This window comes from Pogoniulus pusillus, chromosome 20, assembly GCF_015220805.1.
Source record: "Pogoniulus pusillus isolate bPogPus1 chromosome 20, bPogPus1.pri, whole genome shotgun sequence".
NCBI lineage: Eukaryota > Metazoa > Chordata > Aves > Piciformes > Lybiidae > Pogoniulus > Pogoniulus pusillus.
In genome coordinates, this window is record NC_087283.1 from 13,714,772 (window position 1) to 13,738,992 (window position 24,221).

Genomic DNA, 24,221 nt, shown 5'->3' on the forward strand with positions numbered 1-24,221 from the left:
GAGTTTTTCTGTAATAATAACTTCAATCAGCAATTCATTGTATACTAATTCCAGTTGTGCATCACTTGTATGTTTCTGCACAGTAATTAACTAATCAATGTGTCACTCCCTCCCTATTATGAATAACCTCATTAATTCAAGGCTGAAAGCTTGGTGTCTGCTGCCATTGCTATTTTTTTTTATTTTTGTTCTTTCTGCTGCTTCTTGACTTATAATCAAATATGAAACTCATGTATTTTTAAATACTTTCTCTTCTGTTTCTCCCACTGAAAAATTCATTGTGCTATCAAGCCTTTTAAAATAATGTTTATTCATTATGCACTACTTTGCTAGGCAATCAAGAGCTGTTACAATGAAGCGTGTGACTTGCTCTCTTTATGGCAGTGCTTCTGCTATGTAAACATCTCCATTTTAATCCCAAAATTACTAGAAAATAGAATTTAGATCTAAAACCTAGCCCCAAGGTTAAAGGCATCATCAGACATCCTTGTATGTGGGCAATTTTTTTTATTATTACTATTAAATGCTTAGACATTTTTAGGTTATACTTGTGGGTAAAAACTTGTGACACAGTCAACAATGGCCGCTAAGCTGCACGCGTGTGCCTTCAAGGTCAGAATCTGGTCAATGGAAGCAAGTGCAGGAAGATGCCTACAGCATAGATACACGATTTTGATAAATGGGATACTTGAACTCTTAGGACTTGTCATGCACAGCACTGAAGCAAGTGCTTTGCTATTGCAGTCTGGTGACTCCTAAGTTCAGGACTGAGCATTACATCAGGATTTGTTAAATCAAGGTCCTGCTCCTCCAAGACTTTTTCTTTAAAGCAACTTATATTTCACACAGACTATCCAGAGTGTCTTCTCATCCTAACCCAAACTCACTGCAAACCCATAACTATACTTAGCAGGTTTTAATCAACTGACTCAACTGCACTTACCAGATTTTAATAAAGAATCCAAGCATCATTTTCCAAATGTGGAAGTATGCCCAGAAGTCAAAAAGCTAGCGTGCTAGTGTCTCTGCTGTTACAGGTTGCTGCAGCTCAATGTAGTTTAAAGTGAGAATGTGTATTTGCAGCAGCTAAGAGAGCAATGAGACGTTTTTAAAAAGGAAAAAGGCATTTCTCTTCAGTAGAGAATGTGAAAGTCTTCATGGACTCCAGAAAATGTATTAAGGAATGTATCCATCCAGATTTGGTTTCTCCAAAGTATTTTCTCTTAAAAAACCCCAAAAGACTAAAAACTAAGCTAACAACTGATAACCGAAAACCTAAAAGCATATCTAGAAATTGTGGAGTGATTTGACTACTGTCTCTTACAGAAATGGAAAAATGCACCTCTGCAGAAAGGACTTTTTAACAAACAGCATGGCTCTGAGGCTGCCAAGCACATACAGCAGCTTCTGTTTCACCACCCCACTGCATATCAACATTTATTGAAATAAATATTTGTACAATAGACCATAACAGTCTGTTTGCTTTTTTGCAGTCTATTTGGCTGCCCTAAATGAGTGGTCCATGTGTACAGTGAAAGGAGATATTACTGCTACTGCTATTTTGACATCTGTTCTTGTTACTAACATTTCTCTCATTTGTGTCTCAGATCCTTCTGCCTCTGCAGTTACAGCCATCACCTCTCTTTGCCTTTGCCTTGAAATCTGCCTTCTTATGAATGTCCAATGCTTTCTTACAGTCTCTTTGGATATAGCACTCTCTTTTTCACTTCTTTAAAAATCTGAACTCATATATTTCTCTTTCACTTTAACTCATCCTAGTTGGAAGTCTCTACCCTGTTCACCCAAACTGCATTTTTTCATACAAACAGAAGGTGTAATTGTGTTCAGAATAATTAAGAACTTGCCTGCAGCATCACCACCACTTTGATTTCAACTGAACCTACACTTGGGTTCAGCAAGGTGATTTTTTCCCACTGCACAACTAAACACTCTTTAAGCAGGAAGCAGAGAAAAAGGGGAAATATATCTGCATGGCTGTAGATATATATAAAGAAAAGGATAACAATGTCTTACTCAATGAGAAGAAGCTTTGTACAGAAGCTGCAGTAAGCTCATTGAATTCATATGGGCCTAGTCCTGCCACCATGCACTTTGGAAACCCATTGTGGCACTCGCGTTGAAGGCAGTAACAGTCTTGGTGGCAGGAAAGGAGAAGTCCCAGAGAGCGGACTATAAATATCTGTCATACTTACCTTCTCTTTTACATAGAGAGAATTAAATTGTTAACAAAAGGTGACATGTAACTGATTGCCCTGGACAGATGATTAGCATTGTGCCAGGATAAATGCAGCAGCTTCAGCTCTCCAAACTATCATAGCAGGTTCCCTTCAGGTTTAGCTGACATCTCTCCATCACTTACAGCTAGTTCATTTGGGAGAGGCAGGGAAAAGGAAATGCCTTTAACCATGACCACAGAGGCTCCATGAAGGAGTATGTGGAGCAGAAAAGATGGCATGCCATCAATTTTCAGCACATCTCACTTCACCCCGATTTCTTCACACAGCAAAGTCTTTATAGTTCATTTTAAAAGGGAAACTGAGATGCTGCAGAAAAGAAGTGACTTTGAAATACTTTTTTTTTGCATCTTTATACCCCAGCCAAATCTGTGCCCTGGAGGCAAAATCAGAATCCAAATTGTCAAAATGTTTCTAAGAAATCAGACTTGGAAGCATTTCCATAACTTACGTCCCAGCTCCCCAGATTTCAACATGCTGAAGTACAGGCTTTCAAGATTGTCAGCCTTTCTGAACACAGTCTGCCCAAAACCATCTACATCAAAACAATACCATAAGCAATATAAATATCTATAAAATGTATTGCCACAAACTGCAGAAGCACAGTCTACATGAAGGGCTTAGTGTCTGGCACTGACCTCTAGTCTTTAGAAAGTAAGGCAAACTCCTTATTCTGTGTTTACATTTGGGTCATCATCACTTCATTTTTAAAACACAGACTTTATAGTTAGGTTTGTGCTAGGAAGGAAAAACAGAAAACGCTGAGTCTAGTTTTGGGGGAAAAACAACTTACTATGATTATTTTTGGATCCAGATCCTATTTCACCTTAACTGCATGCCCTATGAATAAAGATGTTTTACAAAAATAAACTTTACTTTCCCTAATTCAAAAATTTCCCAGTACATACTAAAGACTCAGGTGCACAGGAGAAGCTTCCTGCTTTTAGACTGGACCCATATCAATCCTAAATGAGCCACCATTTTCATCAGTCTTGCTAAATTGCTTGTCTGTTTCTCTGCAAGTAGCTTTTCAAATTAAATTACAACAAAGTAATTGTTCCTACTGACACTGCAAGTCTTTACACTGGGGAGGAGAACAGACATTATTTGTTTATTGAAAAAACACTGACATATTTCTCAGCATAACATCACATTTAGTATTACGTGTTAAAACTGGGCTAGAAGTTCTGTACCTATACTTATGCCAGCTTCAAACACTTTCTGAAGTGAATCTTAGCCAGACAAGATGCAGACAGAGAAAAAAAAAATGGGCAGGCGGAGGGAGGAACAGATAATGGTAATGAACTGAATACGTGCTTGTTCTAATGAGTATTCACTTAGTGTCCACATTATGAGGTGTGGAAGTACCAGAGACTCTAGCAGTTCAACAGAAAAGAGCAGCCAGCACTGGAATGACAAATAAATGGAATTCTTCTTTATTCCTGTGCACGAACATAGGCAATGCTGGTGACAAAGCACTGTTAGGCAGTTGGCACCATTTACGAGCAGATCATGGCTTATGAAAGACTGCTGTGCTACAGCAAGTCTACCTCCTGGCTGCAGCATATCCCCTGATCTCCTCTTTCTGCCTACACTGGGATTGACTGAAGAAAAATCTTGCACAGGAAACTTTGTCAACCAAGTAGTGTTCCTGCAAAAGGAATGCTAGTCTGCAGCACTTAAACCATGGCAGGCTAGAAAGAGACTGAAAAGCTGTTTGTGGACAAATGGATCTGAATCCTTCAGCACATGGATTATTATTAATCCATTTCTCCAGAATAACTCCATATTAAAAAAAAAAAAAAAGCCCACAAGGAGAAGAAAGACTTTCACAGATAGACTTGCTACAAAGGGACCATCATCAGTTTGGCCCAGAACAAATGGGATTACATCTCCCCAGACAGAGAAGAAATGACAAAAGCCTTAAAGAACAGTGAGTGTCAGAGAAATACATAATTGATTTTTGTGCTCATTTCCTATTCAGGATACAGTTGATGGTGTTTGTTGCATTCCTGCTGTATCTACTATCACAGCAACCATCAATTCTTTGGTGGCCAGTATAATAACTAGCAATCAGATTTGACATTTTAAACAAAATTAAGACTATTAACAGCAAGCCAAGTGAATATACTGGACAATCACTGACTGCAGATCTCAGAAAATGAACAGAGGAATGTTTACAGAACCTTAGTATTGTGGTTCAGCTAATTGTCTAAGGCATAATTCACTTAGAGTAAGAGTTCCAGTCATAGAATCACAGAATCAACCAGGTTGGAAGAGACCTCCAAGATCATCCAGTCTAACCTATCCCCCAGCCCTATCCAGTCAACTAAACCATGGCACTAAGTGCCTCATTGAGCCTTTTCTTGAAGACCTCCAGGGACGGTGCCTCCACCACCTCCCTGGGCAGCCCATTCCAATGGGAAATCACTCTCTCTGTATGTTCCTGTTTTATTTTTCTCCTCCTATAAAGAAGACATGCATTTTTCTTTGGAAGGAGGACATACATGCTGTTAAATCTGCTTGCTTTTGCCTTTGGTAGACTTCCCAGTATAAATCAGATTTCATAATAATTTTGACAGCTTATAACAAAATGCAGAGAACCAAGTAGATAGGTTGCAAATAGTTCAATTTTGAACAGTTGATTGTCAATCAAAAGTTGATTTGAATTAGAAAGGAAGCATAGTACAGGAGGCATAAGACTGGGCTGAACCCAGACTCTCATCCTGGAGCTCATCTCCACTGAACTGCTCCTTCCCATAATCAGGTGCTCAAGCCAGCCTAATGCAAACAGCCAAGCATAGTTCTAGACCACTGAGTGATGCTATCTGCAGTAGAGAACAAATCTGTTACTTGATGATGAATTGCATAAACTCAGCTACAGCCAGCAGTTTCACCTCATCAGTTGTACTAGTTTTGGGCACAGCCTAATTAACTTACTATTGCTGATCCTAGCTAGGCAGTTTCCTATCACCACCTCACTATAAATTCTAGATCAATTTCTTCCCTAATCTGAATCATTTCACAATGTTATTTTGAAAGCATTTAAAACACCGAAAATTTAGGGCTGGGTTTTGTCAGCGGATGTGAGCAAGATAAAGAAGCAAATTCATGGCTTGCTGAAAGGATATAACCTTTGGGTTTTTCCTATAATTCTATGTTGATAACCTCTGATGCTAAATCAATATAAAAATGCTACACAGTGCTATAAACTTGTAAAGTGATTTCAAAGAAGACAGTAACATTGCAGCATTATTATGTGCTCACATTAGAGACTGCTTCTTAACCTCCATTCTGAGGTCAGTCTGTAGAGTTTTAAAGCTGGATATAAAGGACAGACAGACTTTTCTTTCTACTACCTAAATCACACCACACTGCTAAAGTGGCTAAGTACCCACACTGCAGTTTACCGCTACTTTTCAGAATGCAAAGTGACTTTCACTTCATTTGCTCTTGCTTACAAAGGTCAGCTTTGTAAAACTTGTCATCTTGATTGATATTCTAATGTCATTTTTCAGGTAAATTGTTTTATTGATATATGTACCCATTTGCAGTTGCAATGGATGTTTTTCTCTAAATTATTGAGAAAATTGAAATCTGCAACAAGTATTACAGAGTAATGAGGACCATCAATGCTTGCTTTGAAGGAGGAGATCCAGTATCCTTCTTCAAAGTAACCACACACCACCTAGCTGCAAGAAGTCTCGCCTTTAGGCTCGACACTGGGCTACAACTTAAAGCCAGCTTTCAAGATGGCAATTGAGTAACTGGTAAAGAGCAATCCGAAATGCTTGTGTAGGAAGCAAAGGCACAAAATGCTATTTCTAGCCAGGGAGCCATGTGTGGGCTTCCTGCAATGCCATGCAATCCTCTAGGTGCCACAGGTAATGCAAATGCATCCACAGTGCTCCTGCTGAACACCCACTGCAGCACTGAATTTGTTGCTCAGCAACATCTCATGGCACCTCTGAGATGCTGCCAGCAAAAATATCCAGCTCATCCTGTGCATGGCTGAATCTTACCAATAGCAGCCCAGAAGCTTGCGGCAAAATGGTTTCTTTTAATTGTAAAAGGCAGATTCATCAAATATTTTCATTTGGGATAAAACTTGTGGTCAGAATGAGATCTCTTAACAGTCACAAGTTCCCTGGGCTCACTAAGATAAGAGACTCCTGAGATCAGTAGGGACACTTGCACATGTCTATTCTCTGACTTAGTAAGTTCCCAAAACAGAGATAAATGAATAGTGAGGGGAAAAAAGTCCTTGTTTTATTTTGACCTGCAATAGGATTTTTTTTTTTTTTTGAGTCTTGACAAAGCCACATATTCCTAAACACAAATCAATTAAGACATTATGCATCCAGAAAGCACTATATCAGTAGGATGAGGTGATCAGGACAACATTTATTACAGTATTAATTCAATTTGAAATTCTAGGAAGATAGAAAGATTTACCAAGGAAAGGATAATTTACCACCTCAGCAGATACTGCACACATACTTTTAAGACTCTTTAAAATCACGGATTTTGAACAAAGCATTCTCTCACACATCCAAAATGAGTCTCAAACGTCTGGACAAGAAATGCCTAGGTAATATTCTAGTAAAGATGAAAATGCTGGAGGTCCCAACATACTGTGTATGTTTTCCAGAAAGAGTCTTTCAAATTCTGTTCTGTCCTATTTTAACTCCTAGCTTTTGTCTTCTAGATCTGTAGATGAAAATGTGTGAGAAAAGCAGTAAAAAGATTCAGAACACACTCCAGCTAGGTTGGAAAATAAATGTCAAGACAAAGAGATAAAAATCAATATATTTCAAAGGTAAAGCTACATATTGCCTCAACATGACATTAATTCAAAAACTGGCTGCCATTCAACAGAAAAAGTCTGTCTTTCCACTCTAACCCTAGTAAGGTTTGCTCTATTAATACATGGTATCTTTTTTTCAGAGCACTGCCTCAGTGCAAAGCTTCAGCCTTGCTTTAAGTGCTCTCCTGGAGTTTTTTATACCACTTGCCCTTGGAAAACTGGGTGAACAGCTCTGAAAAAGCCAGTAAATTATACTCTGGACACACCTTCTAACTGCAGTTGTTCTCTAACATTTCCTAAACAAGTAAAATAACAAGTGAAGCTTAATTTCACCCATGACAACTTATCAGCAATCCTCTGGTGCAGTTCAGAGACATGTATTATACAGTTTTAGGAATAACAAAGGAAGTGTGTTGTAGTAGCTGCGGTTTTATGTTTCACACTTTCACTCCAAAGTGGTCCTTTGGGCTTCCCTTCAAGAACAATCACCAAGAACTGTTCAGAATCACTTAACATCATTAATTAATCAACATTTTCTTTCCTTTTTGTTTGTAAAATTTGGAGTGTTAACAGCAAGCTAGACCACATGCCCCTAGATCTCACACCAAGTTTCACAATCGCGTGTATACATATCTGCTTCAATGTATCATTGATTACTCCTCTTACTGCAAACTTCAGACCATGAATAGTGACTGCAATTAGGCTAACGGTGTACAGAAAGATTATCTGTATCAAATGTACATAGTAATTGTTGTGTGCATTTTATCACTGATTCCTTCAATATAGCTTATTAAGATGTGAATTTACTGAGCCACAGTAATTTGAAGGAAGAAAGTTTGTGACTCAGGTCACACATTGATTGGGTGCTCTGATGTTTATTTGAGATCAGCCTGAGGTCATCTGCGCTGGTGCCCTCATGTGCCATTAAGAGGTGCAATACTGCACGAGTGTTGGTCTGTCTTGCATCCAAAAGGAAATGCTCCCATTATGGCATAGTTCTATGAAATATTTTCTTGGCTTGTGTTTCTTTCCATGTAAAATTTCTTAATATATTTCCTATCTGAATAGCAGATAACCACAGTTTTCTTCAAACTGCTATCTTTATAGATAGAGACAGCACAATATGACTATGCTACATGACAGCAGTACAGCTTGTGAACAGTGTCTGTCTGACAAGAGACATTTGTTAACCCCATATCCCACTTTGAAGAAAATCTTCTGGTTCACAAAATCATAGCCAGTCTGTTGATCTAAGCATACTGTCTATCTGCTCTGTATTTAAGCTGGAAAATCATTATTATTAAATTGTGTCTCTTCTGGAGCCAATAGCTTGTCTTTTGCAAGGAGAAAAGCAGAAAAATGTACAATCAAGGAAATGGGTTGAAGAGGTAAATGCTTAACTGTGTTACAGACTTTCTTTAATTAAAGCCTCTCTTAGCTTGCTCTTAATCAAAGCAAATGGCAAGTAGAATGCTCAGCAGATGGGTACAGCTGTGCATAACAACCATGCAGGTGCTTAATTTTATATTTGGCAAGTACAGTAAGCAGCATTCAAACATTTGAGGGTGAGGGGGTGTTTAGTGAGGGCAGGTTTCAAACAACACGTGCCACTGAAAGAGGGAGATAATTCTTCCACTATTAAGTTACTCAATCAACTTCACTACTTTTGTGTTAAATCCCAGTTTGAATTACAGAGGAAAATGCATAACCTATGAGGCTTTCAGAGTAATCCCTCTATCTCACTCACACCCTCTGTTTTTTCATTTAAGGCTAACTGTACCAAAATGCAGCTTTCTGTCTCCTCACATAATAGAAACAGATCTTACTCTTTGTCTCCTGTTCCCAATACAAAAGACATTGAATAAGTCAGAGGACACAGAAACAAACCCTAGGTAGAAGTCACTGATACAGCCGGGAGCTCCACAAATACGTGAAATCAGCAGTGAGAGGTTGCATTAACAGAGTAAAGAAACCTAAACGCCAGACTTTCCAGACAAAGTGCAGAGATGTCACAAACCAAGAAAAAAAGTATTAAATGTAATTAAAATGTCACATGTATAATTAAAATAAAAAATAGTGATTCAAAGCAAAGCCAAGAAAACCAAATTCTGCATTTCACAAACATCAGCTATTCCTTTCACTCCCATTAATTCACATATTCATTTATTGGATAATGGAATGGAATAAGGCCAAGGAAACAAAGCACAGGGAAAATGCCAAATATTGGGTTTCTTCTATATAAAATATACCAAAGGAGGGAATTTTGGCAAAGCAAAGTATCAGCATTTAAGACGGCTTGGAAAGGAACATTATTGAAAGGTAGAAGGAGGTAGAATGTGGGTGAGGCAGAACATGAAGTTTCAAAGCATACAAATCAGTGTTGATGTTAAAGTGATTCAGAGACTGATGCTATTACTTTTTCATACTTTTTCACATGCTACAGTACATTAAAGGTTAGCTAAAAATAGATTACACACTTCCATAATATTGCTCTACTGCATATTCTCCTGATATACTATACCCTTTTAAATTAGAATAGAAATATCCATCAGACTCCCTCTGTGCTTCTCCATGCACAGAAAGAAGTTCAAATACCCTTGTTTAACAATTGGAATATAAAGAGGAATGAAGCTCCTTAAGAATTCCTTCCATCAGTATTTCTCAGACTCACTTAACATACAATTCCCTTTATGGTGCTCTCTTTCTACTTGCTTGCAAAGTTTGAGATAGTTGGTAGAATATTTTGAACACTTTGAAGTTTCTTCTGTTATTTTCCAATTCCTTTGGCATGCTTCTATAGTCATCTAGAAGTGGTACAGCATCCCACAGCTGCAGAAACAGTGACTTAGGTGACTATCCTAGCACGTGGGAAAGTAACATGAATTACCAAATAAGGTTCCTTGGACTAAGCTAAAGATTTATAAACATACAGAACTCTTATGCAATAAAATAAACATTTGTTTTGCTTTCAGTCAGATTAGTTGTTAAAGTACCTAAATCCAGATGCACTTCAGACATTTCAGGTAACTGTGATTCCTACAGTAATGAGGAATACATCACTTGGAGTCCCCTAACAAGTCCCATGCCAAGAAATTAAACAGATCCACAGCTAAACTGCTAGAAGACTGAGAGCACTGCTGTGAACAATTTCCCTTTCCTGGCTTTAGTTTTTACAGCCTGGAGGGGGTACTGCTCAACACTGGCAGAAGATTAATTTCTGAATTTAATATAGAAGGTTCTGAATGCAAGAATTTAGGAGACTAAAATCAAGGTACCCAGTAGACCAGTATATTTGCCACATACCCTTATTGTGAGTAACATTAAATACTTGCTACTAGGAAAATAGGTTTTCCAATGAACAACATTATACAGCAATTCCTAGTTTAATTTGTCTTCAACTTATATACTCAGCCTAGCCCAGGATGTTGCTAGGTCTTGTAGGAAAAAAGTTAGAGAGGCAAAATCCCATTTAGAACTCAGGCTGGCCACTGATGTTAAGGAAAATAAAAGATGTTTCTATAAATATATTAATGGCTAGAGAAGGGGCAAGGACAATCTCCAGTCCTTAGTAGATAGAGTGGAGAAGATAGTGGCAAAAGTTGAGGAAAAGGCAGAGGTGCTTAACACCTTCTTTGCCTCAATCTTCAGGAGTGGGACAGGCTGTCTCCAGGACAACTGGACTCCTGAACTGGCACATGGAGTCGGGGCCAGTATAGCCCCCCTGTAATCCACGAGGAAGAAGTAAGGGACCTGCAGAATCACCTGGATCCTCCCAAGTCCATGGGACCAGATGAGATCCATCCTAGGGTGCTGAGAGAGCTGGCAGATGAGCTGGCCAAGCCACTCTCCATCATTTATCAACAGTCCTGGCTCACTGGAGAGGTCTCCAAAGACTGGAAGCTGGCCAATGCGATGCCCATCCACATGAAGGGTTGAATGGAGGAACCAGAAAACTACAGACCTGTCAGCCTGACCTCAGTGCCAGGCAAGGTGATGGAACAGGTCATCTTGAGTGTCATCACAAAGCACCTACACAATGGCCAAGGGATCAGGCCCAGACAGCATGGGTTTAGGAAGGGCAGGTCCTGTCTCACCAACCTGATCTCCTTTTATGATCAGGTTACCCACCTGGTGAATGTGGGGAAGGCTGTGGATGTAGTCTACCTGGACTTCAGCAAAGCCTTTGACACTGTCTACCACAACAAGCTCCTAGCAAAGCTGGCAGCTCGTGGCTTGGATAGATTCACTCAGATGGGGCTCAAGAACTGGCTGGAAGGCTGGGCCCAGAGAGTGGTGAACGGTGCCACATCCAGTTGGCAGGCAGTCACTAGTGGTGTTCCCCAAGGATCAGTGCTGGACACAGTCCTGTTCAATATCTTTATTGATGATCTGGACCAAGGGATTGAGTCCAGCATCAGTAAGTTTGCAGATGACACCAAGCTAGGAGCAGGTGTTGGTCTGCTGGAAGGTAGGAGAGCCCTGCAGAGGGACCTAGACAGGCTGGATGGGTGGGCAGAGGCCAATGGGATGAGATTTAAAAAGCCCAAGTGCAGGGTTCTGCACTTTGGCCACAACAACAACCCCTAGCAGTGCTACAGGCTGGAGACAGAGTGGCTGGAGAGAAGCCAGGAAGAAAGGCACCTGGGGGTACTGGTAGATAGTAGGCTGAACTTGAGCCAGCAGTGTGCCCAGGTGGCCAAGAGAGCCAATGGCATCCTGGCCTGTATCAGGAATAGTGTGGCTAATAGGACAAGGGAGGTTATTCTTCCCCTGTACTCAACACCGGTCAGGCCACACCTTGAGTACTATGTCCAGTTCTGGGCTCTTCAATTCAAGAGAGATGTTGAGATACTGGAACGTGTCTAGAGAAGGGTGACAAAGCTGGTGAGGGGCCTGGAACACAAAGGCTATGAGGAGAGGCTGAGGGTTGTGTAGGCTGGAGAAGAGGAGTCTCAGGGCAGACCTCATTGCTGTCTACAACTACCTGAAGGGAGGCTGTAGCCAGGTGGGGTTGGTCTCTTCTCCCAGGCAACCACCAATAGAACAAGGGGACACAGTCTCAAGTTTTGCCGGGGGAAGTACAGGCTGGATGTTAGGAGGAAGTTCTTGACAGAGAGAGTGATTTACCATTGGAATGGGCTGCCCAAGGAGGTGGTGCAGCTGCCATCCCCGGAGGTGTTCAAGAAAAGACTGGATGAAACACATTTTAACAGTTTTCCTGTAATTCCTAACAGCCAGAATTCAAACAAATTAAGATGAAGATTCTCTCCCCAAAAAATACTAATTATATTAATTACTAACAGCCAGTCTTTTATATAAGTAGCAACCATCTATAAAACTACTGGCCAGTAGTAGGTTCTTCAACTAGCAACAGGCTAATTTTAAGTATTAAAGTGTCTAGTTTGTCTTAAAAAGATCTTGTTGCTGTTCCTGTTGAGGAAAGGGCCAGAACATGGCACGTTTCAAAAGCTTCGCTGCAGAACTACTCTCAATCTGGGAGCACAGAGCTCCTCCAGAAACTGTTACATTTTGATACCCAAAGGCATCTCCCATCAGAACATGGCTATTAGTGTTATGCAATATAGCAAGCAAGGAATTGGTTTGCACAAACAAATCTGAAGTAAAACTGGACAGAACAGTTTATATCTGTTTTGATGAACCAAATTGTTCTTTCATCAAAGATCAATCTAATCCACATTGTTTAAACACTGTACTTCCTGTAGCGAGTTTTCAACATTAAATATTACAACTGATTACAATCATAGAAATTAAGACTTTTTCCTAAGTATAGTTTTGTTTTAGTTTGTCAAAGGTAATTGCCTGGATAGTCTTGAAATGCAAGTTTTTTATGTCAAGCATGCTAACCATGGAACAGCAGTTGAGAAAGGGAAAAATCAAAGTAGAGTAACTTGGTTTACCTATAAGATTTAGGATAAATGAAGTACAAAGGGCCATTATACTCATAATAGATACAAGTGAGAAAGTTTTAATTCATTGCACACTCCTTAAAACCACAAACTTTATTCAGCCAACATTTTGATGTCCAAAATTTTTGCTGTTCTATTTCTGCAATAATGACATGATCTTATTAAATATTTAAAGGCTTCCTTCTCATCAATAAGCAAACTGTCTATTTGTATAGCAGATGAAACACTAGTTATACTTTGGAGAATTACAAATATAAACAGTATAAGGATTCAGGAAAAAATAAAAATAAAATTAGAGTCTATAAATGGTTGGGGGAAATAGCATAATTTATGTTTACCTGATTCATGTAGAAATACAGTGGAAGAAGCTTTGTACACAAAGTTAACTTTTATGAGAACCTATATGTCTATAAATATGTAATGTCAATACAGAATATCTAATCAGCTAAAATACAGTAGCCATATTTGCATTTCAGTGTGATTATTTTTTACAGCTAGCATATTAATTTCCTTGAAATGAATAATTTACTGCAGTTATTTTTCATTTTTCCCTTGTGTGTATTTTAAAGAAAATGGTGTCCTAAGGCTTGAATAATTTGCAGCCAAATACTAGTTAGTTACCTTGAACTTTGCTCAAGATACATGTACACATGTGTGTTATCAGGGCTTCTTCACATCTATATTTTCTCCAGCAGACAATATTAGGTAAGACTGGAAAGTAAAGCTACAAAGTCTTGATTTTTGAATCAAGACAATTCAAAGTTCCAATATCAGATGCATACAGTTTTACAGATACACCCTTTTTGGTTTCTGCAGATCATGTGAGGCTACAATGTCCACTTACATTCTCTAATTTTGTCACAGACACAGGCAGAGAGAGCCAGGTCAGATACTGAGAAGATAATGTTTGCTCCTTGAGTAAAACAGGTCTCTAGTCACAGAAATTAATTTTGAAATCTAAACATGATAAACCATAAAGACTTCAGCAGGTGTTGCTATTGTGGAGGTGCATTTCAGGTTTGGCACTAGCAATCCCATCTATCCTGGCAGCACACCTCTTCCATCACTACCCCTATGTGGAGAAGCCCACAGCCTCCCACCCCACATGGCTTCTTGAGTCAGAAATAAGCACTGACAGCTACAGACTTGGGCTGACTAGAAACTATGAGATCTGCTCTTGAAGTGGTTTATACTTTTGATTGAAAATATGAATAAAGAGGAGAGGAAAAAAAAAGTAGTAGCAAAGGTTAATAAAATAACTGGTCTTGTGAGCAGTACTAGGTTGAGGGCACTGGAATTCTATTCTTGATGGTTTTATGTTCCATTCAAAGGTGCTTAGTTTTGCTCTGTTTAAGCAAAATCTACAAAAACTACCTTAAAACTTGAAAATTCTGTTCTTCAGTTTGCCCATCCCCTTTGGCTCTGGGAATAAGGCCAGACTCAGCACAGCTAAGGGCATGCAATGGCACAGGCAGTAACTGAGGACGCTCTGGACTCCCAGTGAACCATTTCTTGTCTCCAAGGACCTGCCAGTGGCAGATTCGTGATGGGTCTGAAGGAGCACACTAGGGCAGAGACAGTGTGCAGGCTCCTGCTTTCACAGCTAGTGCAGCGTTGGTGAACACTGATAAACCTGCTGGGGAGAAGACAGCCTGTATTTTACAAAGGGAAAACTTATAATCAGTGCCCTGGGAAAGGCATTGCTGACGCACAAGTGCGTAAGGTTCATCAGTAATTAGATACCTGGAGCAATGAAATGGCTTCAGTGAGATCCCATAAGACAAACCAACCAACCAACTCAAAAAAATTTCTATAGGAATAACCACATGAAGCCAAATACAGACCAGTTATGTCAGGGTCATCCATTGTCAAGGTGGGACAGCATAAAGAAACCAGATGCCTCCTCTGCATTTCTGCTACTGCAGGACTCAGCCTCTCTGCCCCACACCCAGGGTGCCTGGCCTCGTCTCAGCTTTTCAGCCTGCAGTCCTTATACTAATTGCAGCTGTGCTTCTCTCCGCACTGCCTGGTGTCTCAACTGCCCAGATGCTACTTTCAACCCCTCTGGATGAGAATTAGGAAAATGCTCACCCTGTTTTATTATTCTCAAAGGACAGGAGGCTTTTGGGGGCCTTCACAATGTGAAATAAGCTGCTTCTTGCTCTACTTCAATTAAGCTACTGAGCACTAAAATCTTTGTAAGATGTCAGACTATGAGTATTTACTATAGTGCAGTAGAGACACACACTTTATATGCACTGTTTACTGTCTCCCAGCTTCAGCAGATAACATACAAACAGCAAATGGGTATAAAATAGTCAGCTCTTCTAGAGGGCAGAAAAATGCCTTTACTGTAAACTATGTGTTAACATAAACCAGCAACTACTCAGGCAGTAAATGGATTTCTCCTGCCTTTTAAAGATGCGAAATGCACACTGACACTGTAACCAATGCATAAGAGCACAAACTGCACATCTCCTACTGCTGCTTCTTATAGAAACTTCCCAAGTATGAACGTTAAATAGATACTTGCACAACTTTAAAGCCCTAAACCTGTCAGCTTTCCTTATAATAATCTTAAACATTTTTTGTAAATTCAGAAAGTTTTCCTATTAGTAGTTACACTGCAAGCTAGAGATGGAATTTACTGCTATTGTTCTGGATCTAATGTTTGCACAAGACTAATCAATGAAGACGTTCCCAGCTGGTTTGAACATTTAACAAGATCTATAGAATGACAGCCAGAATTTTTAAAACTCATAGTCACAGAAGAGTGGCATCAATAAGACAAACTGTGTGAATAAGTGGCATTAGAATTCACTAATGATGCACTCGAAAGTTATTTTTAAGGACTGTGACAAGAAATATTCCAATTAAGCTACGTAAATTACCAGAATGTAACCATCATTACTGAAAAGAGAATTTCGCTTGTTACCATAGAAAGAATTTGTTGTACAGACTGGAAAAAATACATATTCGTTTTACCTTTTTTTTTTTTTTTTTTTTTTTGGTCAGATAGGTGTAACAAGTTATAATTAAATAGGTATTAAATTGCAGTATTACCTAGAAACATTGAACAGATTAGCACTGTTGAACAGTACATGCATCAAAACATGCAGGAAAGAAAATGAGAACAAATGTTTGCTCTCTCTTTTAAATGCTGTGTCTTCAAGAAGGCAACCTAGTGTCAGCTCAGTGAGCCAACAGAGTTGATGTAATTAAACCATGATACAGGTTTATTATACAACCAAATAGAAATCTGTAGACAGGTCTGAACAGCACTAAAAGAAGATTTCATTAAGTTTGCAGAAGATCTAATTATGCAATGCTGGGATCAAAGTGTATGAACTGGATCTATTCTGCACAGACACTGCAGTTTTTTATTCCAGAATTTCAAAGATGTAAAAACTAAAAAGGAGGAAAAATGAGCAGTTGATCTGAAGTAAGGACTTTTCATATTAAAAAAACCCAGCACAAACAAAGGTACTGTGCAACAGAATAAATGGCAGCTGCACCATAGACAAGCTTTTCAAACCTGTCAAAAAGCAGAACATTCATTTCAAGTAAGTAGAAAAATCTAAGCAAATCTCATAACTAAATCTCCCTTTCTAATACATTTCAGATGGACAAACACATTTCTGAAGTCACTGACATCAGTGTAGTTCATTTGACAATTCCCTGTAGCCCTCCAGCAGCTCACCCAGAATGAACCAATTCCATTGTCCCTTTTCATTGCTCTGCTCTTGGCTGTTGAGGGGACACTCATCTTACTACTGCCAGTAGGCAGGTGGTCTTCTTCCTACATACCTCTCCTTTTATCCCATGACATGTTGCCTACCAGCAACACAGTCCCTTTTCTTCAGCTACCCAAGCAGATGGGGAGTAGTAGCAGCTTGCCACTATGAGTTCCCTTTGCTCTGCTTCTCAATCCCTTTGTAGGACTTCCAAGCCTTGCAATAGGCCAGTTCTGACAGGCTGCATATGCTTCATTTAGACTTGAATCTTTAGCTCAACAGGCTGTTTCTTGGAATAAAATCTTCTTTTCCACCAGCATAAGTTATCAAGATATATTACAGTGATGTTTTTTTTCCTTCAGAAAGGTTCCCTGTGCTCCAGCCTGTGTACACTGCAAGCATCTGCACACACGCACACAAAACCCCAAACCAACCAAACAAAACAAAGCACAGTGAGAGGAGCACAGAAAGGGAAATGCCAGTTAGACTGAGACCACAAAGCAGCACCAAAGCATGATCCATGCGTTGCCGAGGAACCTATGTGCTTCCCACCTTGCTCACCCTGCTGCCACAGAGGCACAGCCAGGCTTCCACCCTCCTCTGCTAGCCATACTTCCTTTTACAACAGCTCCCAATATACCTCATCTGTCTTTTTATTAGCTATGACTTAAAAGTATGATGATAAATGTTTTTAGCAAATATGAAAATGACATTTTAAGGCAGTCACTGAAATAAACGAGTGCTAAGGTACATTCCTCATTACTTAGTTTTGTCTACAATACTTAGTTTCTCCACAGTCTTTTGCAGTTACTGGTTGGTAGTTGCCTCTGCACTTGATCAAGTGATTTCTTTTTGCTCCCTCAGCTGTTGTCTATAAAATGACATGCTTAGACACATCTGAGAAATTCAAGTGTCTCGTTCTTCTCACTCATGTCTATCTCAATTCAATTCCCTTTCAGTTCTCTTTTCCTCTCAGACAATTCCTTGTTAGTATAAATCACCTGTCACTTCTGTTGATAGATTTAGCTGAATCCAAACTGAGAAAGCAGAGATAATTCTCATCTCTCACAACAGCATTCTTTATTTTACCATTCTGCATTCCACACCGGAATAATATGGTTTTCAAAGTTAATTTTAATATCATAGATTGTGAAATTATAGCTCTGTTTTTAAAAAAAGTGGTCTAAGGGAGATTTATGACTGCTCAATAGGGGTTTTGAAGTATTCTTTTTATCCATGATTGTCACTGCCTGCCAGAGAAATGTGTTTTCAGCTACCATAATTATAGGGAGAGATTCTACATGCTGAAAAAATGTGTGTATGAAGTGTCATAATGCTGTTCAACTTTACTAATTAAAATAAACACCATGAAACGACTACAACTTTAACACTGGGGGTTTATCCTGAGAAAACAATAGGATTTCCAAGGTGAGGTCCAGGCTGGTCAGCACAGTGAGGCCAGGGCAAATCCATTACACACTTTGCTTATGCCTGACAAAGCTGCTGTTACTGAGGGCACAATGTGAAGAGCTTTGTGGTCAGTCTCACCTTGATGGGCATCACTCAGCTGCGTTTGGCATGCAGTGCTAGCCTGGCCTCTAGTCTACTCCCCTGGGTCACTTTGATAGAGGGATAAGCTAAATGGAGTCACTAAATATCAATGGAAACTTCCCACATGATTTCAGAAGAACTTTGACTCATGCCAAGAGTGCCTTTGCCTTCACAGAAAGTGAAAATTTGAGAACAAACTACAGATATTTAATATTCAGGATATTAATAGCTCACTATTAATAGCTCGGGAATATCACCAAGTTCACTCTCAGAGCAAATGGGCTAAACCAGACAGCCATGGGAAGCATGGCAGCTACTCCTCATAGCAATAAAAAAAGAGCACTTTTCTAAATACTTCTACAAAAAGTTGAAGTTTAAAGAGGTTTCCCTTTTCTCTCTCTCTCACATACACAAAAACAGAAGAAAGAAAAGCCACATTATAAATAAATTATGGCTCATCATAACATGATTTGGACAGACACTAACTCATTAGGCCTTCAGGGATTCGGGTAGAATCCTTTCGGACGAATGTGATCAGACCTCTGGTTATCATACATTCCTAAAATCATGCCATGGTTGTTGGTTCAATTATACTTTTAAAAATATTCTTCAAATAGAAAATGATAAAAACTTCTTCAGTGATATCTTTACAACTGTGGTGATGTGTTATGAATTTAATTCCAGTGCATTTACATTGAAAATATCCATTTTCACCATCATTTAATACACTACACCTAGGAGGATGCATTTTTGACAGAGTATATGCTCTGGTAAAAGCTTCAAAAATTATAGTACATTGAAAGTGATATTCTTAATTGTGAAAAAGGTAATAATTTTGTAAATAGAGACTTAACTATACTTTCTAAAAATTATTGTCTAGTACTCTCTTCAAGATCTCAAAGCTGCTAAGGAACAGCAATGCCCTCCTGGTCAAGCTGGCAGTACCTTCACCATACAGAGATTATCTTCAATGCAGTAACATTATGAACTTCAAGCCCACTAAAAGCACTGCTGAAAGAACACAAGAAATTCAGAGCTTAAGAAAAGCTAGAACGGGAAGGATATCATTTACTGCTAGAATGGGAAGGATGTCATTTACTGTTATAGACATCTCAGAGACAACTGCTTTTCCCTTAAATATCACGCTATCATTTGTTTTATTCAGATACCAGTGTATTAAAATATGCATTTAGCTGTGCAGAACAGGAAAAACAGAGGAGGGAAGAACAGCAAGCCGTTTTTAAGGAGACAAGCATGAACTGACTGCAAAGCAGTGAGAACTGACAGCCCAGTGAAATTTCAATTATCTAATATTAATTTTGTATGTCTGTGACACTGGTAATGTATCAGGTACTGACTCAACGAATCTGTGCACACAGCTGAATTTCACTGCACTGTTTTTGAAGATGACGTTCTGGACTAGACAAGAAACATGGCCATGATCCTCTGTAGAAGCAGTTGGGAAATCTCAGGCCAGGCTTGATGGATATAAAGAAACACTAGAAAGAGCTAATCATCCACTCATAACTTTTCATGGCTTTTTTATATAGAATTGCTCTAGATGGAAGGGTAACATCATTTCACTTGGTGAAAGTTACCATTAAATTATTATAATGTTATCTGAGAATGATCAGAGTAAAAGGGAAGTTTATCATCTCAGTGTGGTTTTAATTTGCAAGAAACAAATCTCTTTTGGAGAAGAGAAGGCTTCAAGGAAACCTTTCAGTATCTGAAGGGGGCCTGCAGGAAGGCTGGGGAGGGACTATTGACAAAGTCTTGTAACAAGATTAGGGCTAATGTGTTTAAACTGAAAGAGGAGATATTTAAACTAGATGTTAGGAAAGGGTTCTTTACAGTGAGGGTGATGAGACATTGGAACAGGTTGCCCAGGTAAGTTGTGGATGCTCTCTCCATGAAGGTGTTCAAGGCCAGGCTGGACGAGGCCTTGAGCAACCTGTTCTAGTGGCAGGGGGTTGGAATCGGATGAGCTTTGAGGTCCCTTCCAACCTAAACCATTCTATGATCCTATGATTAGCAGTAATACACTGGCTGACAGAGAAACTTGACAGACAAGTCAAGTGATTTCTTACCAGGAAAGACACCAAAGTAAAACACTCTTTTAACTTGAAGAATGTGGCAGTTCTAATATCAAGAATGGGATGGGAACAGGAAGAATGAGAATGGGAACAGGAATATGCTGTTGAATGAAAATAACTATATATGCAAACATTACTGTCAACAAAGACATATTTATGCATATATTATTGGCTTAATTTCATGTCTGCAATATAGAAATGAGTTTGAAAGTTGACCTAGCTTTACTACCATGGTTTGAATTTTGCTTTGCTACTGCTACTACTCAAAAATCATTAATAGAACCTCCAGCTTATGAGTGACATAAAATAAAGAGTTATTAGGTTTTTCTTTTCTCCTTAAGAATGTGGTTTTTTAATTTTGAACTACTAAGGTTCAAGTTCTTTAGCATTTCTGAATTCAAAAGTTAACTGCTTATCAGAGAAAGAAAACAACCTGATATGCACTCACCAGCTCTTAGAAAGAAAAAAAAGGAGAAAATCTTAGAAACAAAATGTTACATTTAGGTAGTTCAAAGGATCTATGTAATTACTTAGTTTTTTCATTAGTGTAATTATTTACAAGTTCCTGAGATTTGGTGCCATGATCAGGTGGGTATCCTAGACACTGATCTTGGTAAAACTTGTGACAAAAAAAAAACATTATTAATGAGAAATAAGTTTACAATAAACCAAAAATTTTCTTCAGCAAAGATAGATACAAATGCAGCAGGCAAAGGTATTTGAGTCACAGAATTATTGAGGCTGGGATTGACCTGTTAGATCATCAAGTCCAGCCTATGACCTAACACCACCACATCGATTAGACCATGTCACTAAGCACCACATCCAATCTTTCCTTAAACGCCTCCAGGGACAGCAACTCCACCACCACCTCCCTGGATAGTCCACTCCAGTGTCCAATTACGCTTTTCATGAGGAAGTGCTTCCTAACATTCAACCTAAATCTCTGCTGGCACAGCTTCAGGTCATGCCTGGGAGAAGAGCCTGACCCCTACCTTACTACAGCTTCCCTTCCGGTAGTTGTAGAGTGTGATAAGGTCTCCCCTGAGCATCCTCTTCTCCAGATTAAACAACCCCAGCTCCCCCAGGCTCTCCTTGACATCCTCTCCACATCAAAGGGAGCAATATTAGGCCCTTTGGGATAGTAACACAATTGGTCCTTGAGAAATACTGAGAAACTTCACTAATCCATACCACCTTGCTTGAAACTACAAATTGCAGCATCTAAATTACGATCTTGCAGAGCTAGCATGGAGGGGCTCCTGCAGATGACAAATAAGGCACCTTGTGCCTCTCTCTACAGAGTGGATTATATTAGCTGGTCTGAAAAGCACTCTCCCCTCTCTCTTCAAATAACAGACTAATATCCACCGACTCAGACTGGACTTTTTGCAAGTTCTGGAAGTCCACAAGTGGTTCACCATCTAGTCTGTGGTTTTGCAAGTTTTTTTTAACTCTCCTTTCTCAGCAATTAAAAAAAAAATCACCAAAACCCAAACAAACCAATAAATAACTGATAGCTAAACAACCATACTAGCTGATGTCCAACACAGTGTCCATTTTAAATACCAAGAAAAATCTTGCAACTGAATAATAAAGCAAAATACATTTGATATATTACAAATACAGCATTTTTGACTGTACTTGTTCTTACATGGTAGCAGTTATATAAACTACACACTTCCAGCATTTGTTCTATTAAACACTCTTCAAACAAGTGATTTTCTATTCAGAATATCTGAAGTTTATAATGGAATTTTATTGCTAGGAGATTGAAAAAATGGAAGATTTCAGGGCATTGTTGAAAATCTTCTGAGAAGTCATAAAATGCAGATGCGTCACAACCCGTGTTAGGTAAAAAAATAGCCCTTCTGAATACAATCTGTAGTTAATGAAGGGTGGCACACAAGAATTATTCTAATGATGGTTTTCAATTCTCCCAGAGTTATATGCTTAGTTTTCTGTAATACTGCTATTTATAGTATCTGAATTTAGAAGTTTGTTCTGCTATGGCTGAATTAGCAGGACGCTGAATAATTTGGCCTGGTCCCAGGGAAAAAAGAAACATTCTAGAAGATGCACCAGCACCTCTGAGAAGTTACTTCTAGGCATACAAATCTAATAGGTTTGCTAGGTTAAGATGCTATAGCACTTCAGAAGACAGGTATCCATTTTATGTCAGTTTACAGATGAGAAAACCAGGCAGCAGCTCAATGATAAACTCCAGGCCAGGATAGTGGAGTCTTCTATTCCAGCTAAGTTTTGATTGTACCTGACTCAAAATGTATCTCTCAATCTTTATGCAGCATAAATATCACAAACATTTTTTTCAGTTATAACTGTATTAACTACTTTTTATTGTGATTGCTTCCTTTTCATTTTCTGCTTACATCTAGCAGTATTTCCCCTCTCTAAGACCATGTAACTTGTGGACATATTCTTGACCCTATTATCCCAATCACGTCTTTGCTCTTTGTTGTTGAAATCTTACAAAACTGTTCTTGCCCACAACCAGACATTTTCTATTGCCTCTACTAGCACCTGTGCTGTAAGTTATCTTCTCCCTGTGCCAATTCCACACACACCAAATTGGCAATTACTTTCTGTACTGCTATTTTGCATCTTCTGGATGTAGTTTCCTCTAGAATGTATTTAATTTGAAACACTTCAAAATTTTATAAACCGTTTCATTTTAGCAGAAATATAAAATCCGAAGAACTAGATTACTTGGTCACCTGTGGAGCCCCATGTCAACATAACATTGTCATCCACTTGTTTCCTACTCTGTGCAGAAGTGGGTTTTTGTTGCTGCTTAATACACAGCTTACAGGAAGTCACACACTTAATGAAATGTTAGATTGACTGAAAATAAATAAACTGCTCTGATACAAGCCTCTGATATACATTGCACTCTTCTTATTGCACAGTATTTGCTTTTTTGATGAAACCTCAACTGAATCACAGAAATATAAGTATTTTCATCTATGACTCTTACCTTCTCCTTGGAAATCTGGTGTGCACTTCGCTGCAGTGGTGAAAAGCAGGATAGAAATAAAACGCTGGCAGAAACTCTTCCTCACAGGAGCAATCAAGTTGTATTCATGCAGATATCATGGACTCTTACCAGATGAATGACTTTTTTATCCGCCAGAGACATATGAGCACAGAAAATAAATGTCTCTTGTACAGACAGCATGGACTCTGCAGGGACCTTTCTGCTTATGGTCCTACTCCAAGACCATGGGATATGGACCTCAAAACCACAGGCACAGACCACCTGCAACAGAGAAAAGTTAGATCCAGATTAATTCTTATATTTTCACAACTCTGTGAACACAAGAGCAAAATTTAAATGCACTTTAGAAGCACAGAGAAAGTCCTGCTGAGAAATTCTAGTAGAGAGAACAGAAACATCTCAAAGAGTCAGCAAAGAGATCACAATCATTACTCCCTCAGGGTAACACAGAATAATAGGAGCTCATTTGAAAACAGATAAAACCATATGGGTGAATGAAGCTGAGCCTCTACTATGGACTTAGACATGTAAAAGACTTGGCTGCCTTTTAGCGATAGCTGCTGTAGTTTTATGGTGTACATTCAGTCTGGCTGTGAAGAGATGCTACAGATGAAGTCGAGAGACACATTCAAAATAATATTGATCAAATTGCAAGACCAGTGAACAGTGAAACACGTATGTCTTCCTCTAAGTCTTTGTCAGTGATTGACTGTGGAACCATTAGTGTGAATGTGCTTTCCTAATGGGTTGGCAGAATTGACTTCTGAATGACAATGTTTCTCCTCCAGGCTTATACAGTCCCAAAAGTGCAATGAATGAAGTTTTGCTGGACTTT

The 24,221-nt window shown here is 39.0% G+C and overlaps 1 protein-coding gene across 2 annotated transcripts in view; it reads right to left on the minus strand.

Moving 5' to 3' along the window:
• VSTM2B (V-set and transmembrane domain containing 2B) overlaps positions 1–24,221 on the minus strand; it is a 186,617-nt gene that overhangs the window by 86,247 nt on the left and 76,149 nt on the right. The window contains exons 2-3 of one of the 2 annotated variants that reach the window (XM_064160302.1): positions 23,495–23,647; positions 23,366–23,395 (exon numbers count right to left, since the gene is read on the minus strand). The gene's annotated coding sequence lies outside the window, so the exon portion shown is untranslated. Of the gene's footprint in view, positions 1–23,365; positions 23,648–24,221 lie in introns of both variants that reach the window. The other variant, XM_064160301.1, reaches the window with a different exon arrangement.